Source organism: Ornithodoros turicata, chromosome 4 (assembly GCF_037126465.1).
Source record: "Ornithodoros turicata isolate Travis chromosome 4, ASM3712646v1, whole genome shotgun sequence".
NCBI lineage: Eukaryota > Metazoa > Arthropoda > Arachnida > Ixodida > Argasidae > Ornithodoros > Ornithodoros turicata.
The window spans coordinates 21,894,016-21,901,269 of NC_088204.1; positions in this window are offsets into that span (position 1 = coordinate 21,894,016).

Here is a 7,254-nt window from a genome sequence, read left to right on the forward strand (position 1 = left end):
AGGGCTAGCACTCAAGTTTTCACGAACGAGGTACGTACGGTAGTCACGTACGGACGAGGAAAGTAAACACAACATTTGCACCAGCTTCACAAAACAGAGCCAGCCGTAGAGGAGCACCAGAGCTAGAAACCAGGCTTCAAGCATACAAATGCCACTTCAGCACGTCATCAGGGATTTCCCTACACCCTCCCTGCATTTTTGCAACCCCCCCCCCCCCCTGAAATTTCTCAGGTGACTCCACCCAGCTCGGCCACCAACACGCTCTGGTAGTGAGTCCGGCGCAGCGAATTACATCCTGTGCTGTCAAACTTGGGCTGTAGGACCACAGTCATACAGATGATTGTACCATGCATTTGTCCAAAATCATTTGAAAGTGACTGTGCAATGCATATAGCGCGTATGTATGAGCACGCAAACTCAATGTGGATCATCAAGAGCCATTTGCGCACAACTCAACCAAGCGAGGTATTCTAAGGTTTTCACCGTTGATTGCTAGGTGTTCGTTGACAAGATGGTAGTTTCTTATCTTTGTCCGTCGTGTGATTATGCATCTTAATGTTGAAATGCCGTTCACAATGAATCTCTGTTCTAATGTACTGTGTTCTAAAGTAATATCATGTACAAATAAACCGGGAAAGCTGTGCAGATATGACACCGTTGTGCCACGATTCTTTCCGTGTCTAAGAAAAATTCCGTAAGTGGAACCTTCACCAAGCATGACCCCCCCCCCCCCCCCTTGAAAGCTCGGGGCACCCCCCCAGTTATGAATTTCTGGGGAAATCACTGCACGTCATATAGGCGGTAAACATCTTCATCTGTGTCGGTGGAAAGCGGAGAGTTTGCGGTGTCGCAGGTAATCTCATAGATAAAATATGATTCACGTTTGATATGACAACGTTTACCTTGTGATTCCGACAGCGCCAGTCAATTCTGTACGTATCCCGAAGGTTCGTACGCACTCAACGCAATTACACGGCTTGCATCGTTTCCTATGCTGGACGTCGTTGGTCGTTCCCTGCATCGGCCCGTTTTCCCGTTTGTTATCCCACGTGACTGCTCAGGGTTGGCAACAAACACAACTCGTTTCAACAGAAATTCGTCCACTCAGTCCATGACCAACGGATAGCTGCGCCCTCGCGGTCACGCTGGGGGATAGGAGAACCCCATTGACGGCGCGCCAAGTACGTTCTCTAGATACAGTGTGATACTTAAAGACAGCATTGTGTTGCCAATAAATTCTTTTGTTGGAAGTCTAGCACCTGTCCTGTCGTCTCTTCTCTCTGTTCCGTTCCCAGTGCTAGTTCATCATGCAAGGTCAACACCAACAAGCCCGGTTTTTTACTTTGATGACGTTGTTTAGAGTTATACTGTTGAATGCAGCAAGAAACACACAAGGAAGAACGAAGTTGACACCACGGCTGCTGTATAGCTGCTGTGTCAACAACGTGGTGTCAACTTCGTTCTTCCTTGTGTGTTTCTTGCTGCATTCAACAGTATGTCAAGATACCAACTACCCCTACTTCGTACACTTGTGTTGTCTAGAGTCTTTGCTTTCAGCACCACCACCACCAGTGCCGTGTATGCCATAGGGAGTCTGGCCATTAATGGGACATGCCTATACCTGGAGCTCCACCCACTTTTTGAGCTCTCTGGCCAATCACTAGGGTGATCTCACGCCGAATCTAGCAGGGTGGTCCGGTCGACCTCTCCAATTTTTTTCTCTCAAACATATATTAAAGCCTTGTCAGGAGCCCCTAGGAGGCATATTGGCGCTGAAAGTAGTTGAAAATAATTTGTGGTTATTTTTTAATGAATTATCATTCAGGTGCGGGCATTTCGACCATTGCGCTTCCTACGAAGTTTGACGCCAAGTATCTTCACAAGTATTTGACATATTCAGCTGAACTTGTTTTCACGTATTCTCAGGGGTGGGGCATTGCATCCTAAGTTCTGAAGATTCTGAGGTTTGCCTTTGAGAAGATAAAAAATAGCAAAGTTGCCTTATTTGGAAAATATGGTACGTATTGGGAACCTCACTAGTTGTCTCCCAGTTGCGATACCCAGAAGTAACACAAAGTAATCTTACCGCGTGCTATGAACCCAGTATTTCACCTCGGCCTTCCGCTCGAAACAGAAAGTCAAAAGAGCGATGGTGACGTGGATATCTCCGCCCTCACTTAACGTCACAGAAAAACATATCAACGCGATGTTGGCAAACCCTTATCGTGGTATGTTTCAGGATCTTTGTTTTGTTTTTCTTTTTTCTTCCTTTCGTTACCTCATGTGTTCGCAGTCGCTTGCCGTATCAAGCATTTCATCCTGCCGAACACGGCTCTTGCCCTTCCCCGGTACGATAAGCGCTCATACGTAGTGGTGAAGTGTCCCAAGCAGCACAATGTACTGAAAGTCGAGTGCAATAGGGGTGGACGGGTAGGTGGAAGACCTTGAAGAGACTCGTGAAACTAAGGAACATTGATAAGACACATACCGTCCACCCCTATTGCACTCGACTTTCAGTACAGTGTGCTGCTTGGGGTAGAGCTTATTGCAAGAAAAAAAGAAAAAGCAAAACAATGGTCGTGAAACATTACATTTTTCTGTGACGCCAAGTGAGGGCGGAGATATCGACGTCACCGTCGCTCTTTTGGCGATCACTTGAGGTGCGCAACAGACGATTAGGTCTGTGGCGCGCGCAGCGATTACTTTCGTGCTTCGTCTGTGATTCGAGCGCGTTGTGTGAAGCTAAGGCTTTAATGTTACAATTGCAATGTGCTCCCTAAAGTCAATAATTAAAAAGTTGATTAAAATGTCTCTGTTAATTACTCCCCTAATCGAGAATAAATACGGATAGCAGCCCCGTCGAGTAATCCAATGGCGAAAGTAAAAGCGTCTTAAGGCAACTCCCCTGTTTATTACAATTTGTTGTAGATAAAAGGAAACCGTGACCGTGAAAAGGTGACCGTGACAGTATTCTTATGTCTTTGCATGACCGTCACTTTTTCTCCGGATTTCGGACATTAACTCAATCGTAACAAAAGAGCTCCGATAATCCGGAACTTATTCTTTAGTATGACAGAAGAAACTCTCCAATCATCATCTTAAAAATAAAGTTGTTGCTGTTGACAGAAAACTGTCTAGGTTAACGCGCTCGATGCAAGGTTGGTCCAACCGTAAAATATCGCAGTGACTTCGGTGTGAACAGACACGAACACAGACACCAACGAACAATCAATCGTGCTCTCTAGCGTTCGTTGATGTGGTGTCGAAGTGTTCGTGCCTGTGCAAGTTCTTACGATATTGAAGAATGTCACTAACCAAAAAGTCCAAAGAAAAGTTCACCACCAATGACATCCTTGTGGAAAGCCCCAGTTAGTGTCCTGGCAACAGTTGTGCTACAGTCCTCAGAGACTAGGACGCCAGCATCCATTCCAGTTGATTTCGAAACTATGGTGTCATTTTCTTCCTCGTTGACCACTGACCGTGGTATCGAAAATCCCAAATTATTCCATGATGCTATTCCATGAAATACACATGACAGGAGCAGATGCCGGATGTTGAGAGCACGCCAGAACTCCCTCTCTGAAAAAAGGCGAAAACATCACTCCCTACACCATTCATAGTACACCGTACAGCGTACAGCCTTGAGAAAAGGGTTGCCGCGGCGGCGCGCCTTTCTCCTCCGAGCGAGACCCTCTCACTCCTCCTGTTAGTGTGTGACGTCACGCTGATCTGGTTGTCGGCTGAGCCTCCGCAGCTCCGGAAGCAGTGATGATATTTAAAGGAGCACCGAGGTGACCCCCAATTTTTTTTTTTCGTTTTTCAGTGCAGAGTGTTTTCCACTGAATAAAATGAGTTCCTGTGAAAGAACGATGAGCGTAGATGACCAACAGAGCGAGCGCGAGGGCTCTGTTCCGCACACCTTTGAAAAATCCTTCTCCTGGTGGAAAGAGCGCACCACAGAACAAGAGGACGTCGTGACGTATGCGACTCCCCTCACGTGACCAGTGACGTACGGCGGCGTAGCTCAAGCATGTAAGCGGCGCGTGAGCTGCGAAGAAAAAACTAAGAAACAAGGCAGGAATTTCAATTTATCGCAATTGAAATTCGACAAAAGTATTTTTTGAACATGGCAAGCTTAATTGCCACACGGGAGCCGTTGACCGCATATTTTTCCGTTCCACCGTTTTCTTACAAACCCCAAATGACATGGTTCGTGAATCACCTTGTATATTCATGCATTCATACATTCTACGCGTTCCGTGTACTCATATACATTCGATACAACCTGTGTTTAGCGCGCGTATAATATCATAACTGAGCATTAAATAACTTCGAACTGCTAGCACAGAAACCATTCTATAAATAACTGTGACGTTGTCGTACTTATGATAAGAAAACTGTTACAATATTGACCTCACATCTCGGTACATTTTATTTGGCACACAAAACCGCAGCGACAAATATGATATCAACAAGGAATCCGCATACTGGAACATATGCACGTTTTGTACGTTTGTATGCACGTTTGTTTCTTCCCTGCTAAGCACGCTGGTGCAGGGAACTAGACAAGTTCAAAAAAAGGTATATACTAAGTCATTTTCACTCATTTTGAAGCGATTTTAAAAGGTCAAATGTCCAGAAACTGAGCCTTCCAAGAACGTTTTCGAGCACGATGACCACAGCGAAAGCACCGGCGCAAGCCATCCCCACTAAAGGCAGTTCACGGAGCAGCCGCATGGTAGCGACATTGTTCAATCTCGAGGCGAATACGAACGCGAGACGAAGGAGAGGAGAAATTGTAGCTAAAATAATGTAATTGGGGTAGATTTGTTTAGATTTTTATGGTTATTATTTATTTATTTTTAAGATTATTTATTTATTTATTTATTTATTTTATTTTTAAGATTAGTTATTTATTTATTTAGTAGATTTCTTTTTAGTAATTATAGGTTTTGCTACACGATTCCTTCATCTTTGCTCGGACTATCAACAGAATCATGTCTACTATACGAGCGTGATATTTTGAAAGGTTGAAACTCGGTCTGTTTTTTGAGATAAAAATCAGGGTGTCGAACCGCAAAAAATACGGGTTCGGTTCGGGTTCGGGTTCGCGTTGTTTTGATTTCGTTCCGGTTCAGTTCCGGTTCGGCCACGCCAGAAATCGAACCGGTTCGCAAACCGGTTCGCAGCCCCGAACCGGTTCGCGAACCGGTTCAACGCTTCCGTTTTTTATGTTCCATAAAACTGTTTTTATCAGGAAATGCGTGGCTGATAGCTTACTGCTGTTGTCTGCATTGACGTCTCTAGCGTTGAGGTAGCCCTTTAGCGAGAAAAATGAGAAATGGATGAACACTTATTGCAACATTTTTTGTAAATAAATTAAACAGACAGGACAGTAAAAGCGAGTATATGCAGCAGACGACACGGGCATTCCGCCGACGCCCGCTGGCGCAGCATTTTGCGGGTCGCGCGAGCTGCCTCCCCATTGGCCAGAGAGGCGCCTCCGTCGTGGCCAGTGCTGAATGGTTTAATCACTCACAGCGTGTTGACCTACTCGGACTTGGACAGGGTGGCCGCCTTCAACTATGGCTTCCATGACAGAAAGGATAAACCCGAACCGCTAGCAAGGGCATTCGTTCAGGGCCACGCATCATGTTAGGGAACGGCATCACAGATACTAGAGTTCACGCTGTTGAAGCGGCGTAGTCCTGCTACTTTCTGTTCCCAAAATATCTTTTTTCACACGCACAGTGCCAGCAAGATACACTTAAAGGAAGCCTAATAAGATGGACAGCGTAACATAGACGACAGTACTTGCCGGCACACTGCCTTCGCAGTGGGAATCGATCTGAAACCGTACTGAAGCATGTCGAAAATAAGCCTGCCAGCCTTACTCTGTCCGAGCTCACAGCAGTGTACTAGTTAATCCACAACACAACGGTGGTGGTGGTGGTGGTGGTGATAGGGCTTGCCGTTGTCGGCCTCACGTATGTGGGCAACGTCACGACTCATGCCCTGGGGGAATGTGCGTCCTGGGCCGACTTCTAAGGGAACTGTGCCGACAACACAACGGCAATGTGTCACGACACAACTGCTCTACCAATAAGCAGAACCACATTTACTTTTCAAACTAACGACCAATCAAACAGGCGCCGTTCTGCGTACGCTCCTTCTCCACTTCTCATGTTTCTGACTTGTTTAATTTGTACTGCTCACGTGTAAAGGGAAATCTTGGGCGCTTATTTGATCACATATTCGTCCTGTAGAGCTATATAACTGGCCTACTCCATTCGTGTTTCATTCGTCCGCGTGACACCTCGTCTCTGAAGAGTAGACGCCTCACGGCGTGCGTGGGGCGGTAGCCGCGGCGCTCACAAGGACAACTGCGCTTCAACATGTTAAAAAGACGCTCAAAGTATACTTACTATACGTCGTCGTCTGACTGCTAGGTGAACATTTCTGAAATCCATAGGCGCGTGATGATGATACCAATGTGTCTTCGTTCGGGGATAGAGAGGAACTCTTATGCTGACTTCTTTTATGTCCGAACCGTTTTGTTGCGAACCGGTTACCGCTATTATTTTTTACGGTTCTGTTCCGGTTCGGGTTCAACAGTGTCATGAAAATTTCGGTTCGGGTTCCGGTTCGGTTCCGGCAAAAATAACGGTTCGGGTACGGTTTTCGGTTCGGGTTCGGTTCGACACCCTGATAAAAATTCAGAGCGAAATCTATGAGTGCATGATGCAAACATTTGAGTAAACGTTAAATGTAATATACACACTCCCATTACCAGTGACGAGTGCTCAACCTTGCAAAAACATTAAAACGTTTTGAAATCCGCGGCTATAAAATGCGGAGAAGACCGTAGGTTTCTACGGTTCGCTCAGGTATCCCCATTATCCGGAAATAGTGCCTCTGCTGACGTCCCCCACTCGAGAGGACGCAGTGAATTCAAAATGGCGTGGAATCCGGCTCTGGCATTGCTGTGCCTTTGAAACTGTGGGTGACGTAACGTTCCACAGAAAGTGTGTAGGTAATTGAAGGAAATACTAGTAAATACACACGTAAGGTGCGTCAGTCTATTTGTGTGGCGTCAAGTTTCTGAGCTGAACAATAGAAACGTCTGTAATGTGACGTTATCGTCATGCGGATACATCCAGTATTCGTGTGCACGCATCTATTTCAACTGCCGCGGTTGCGGTTGCAGTCGCAGACACATGCGCGGGTACCGTGCGGATGCGGACACTGTTATCG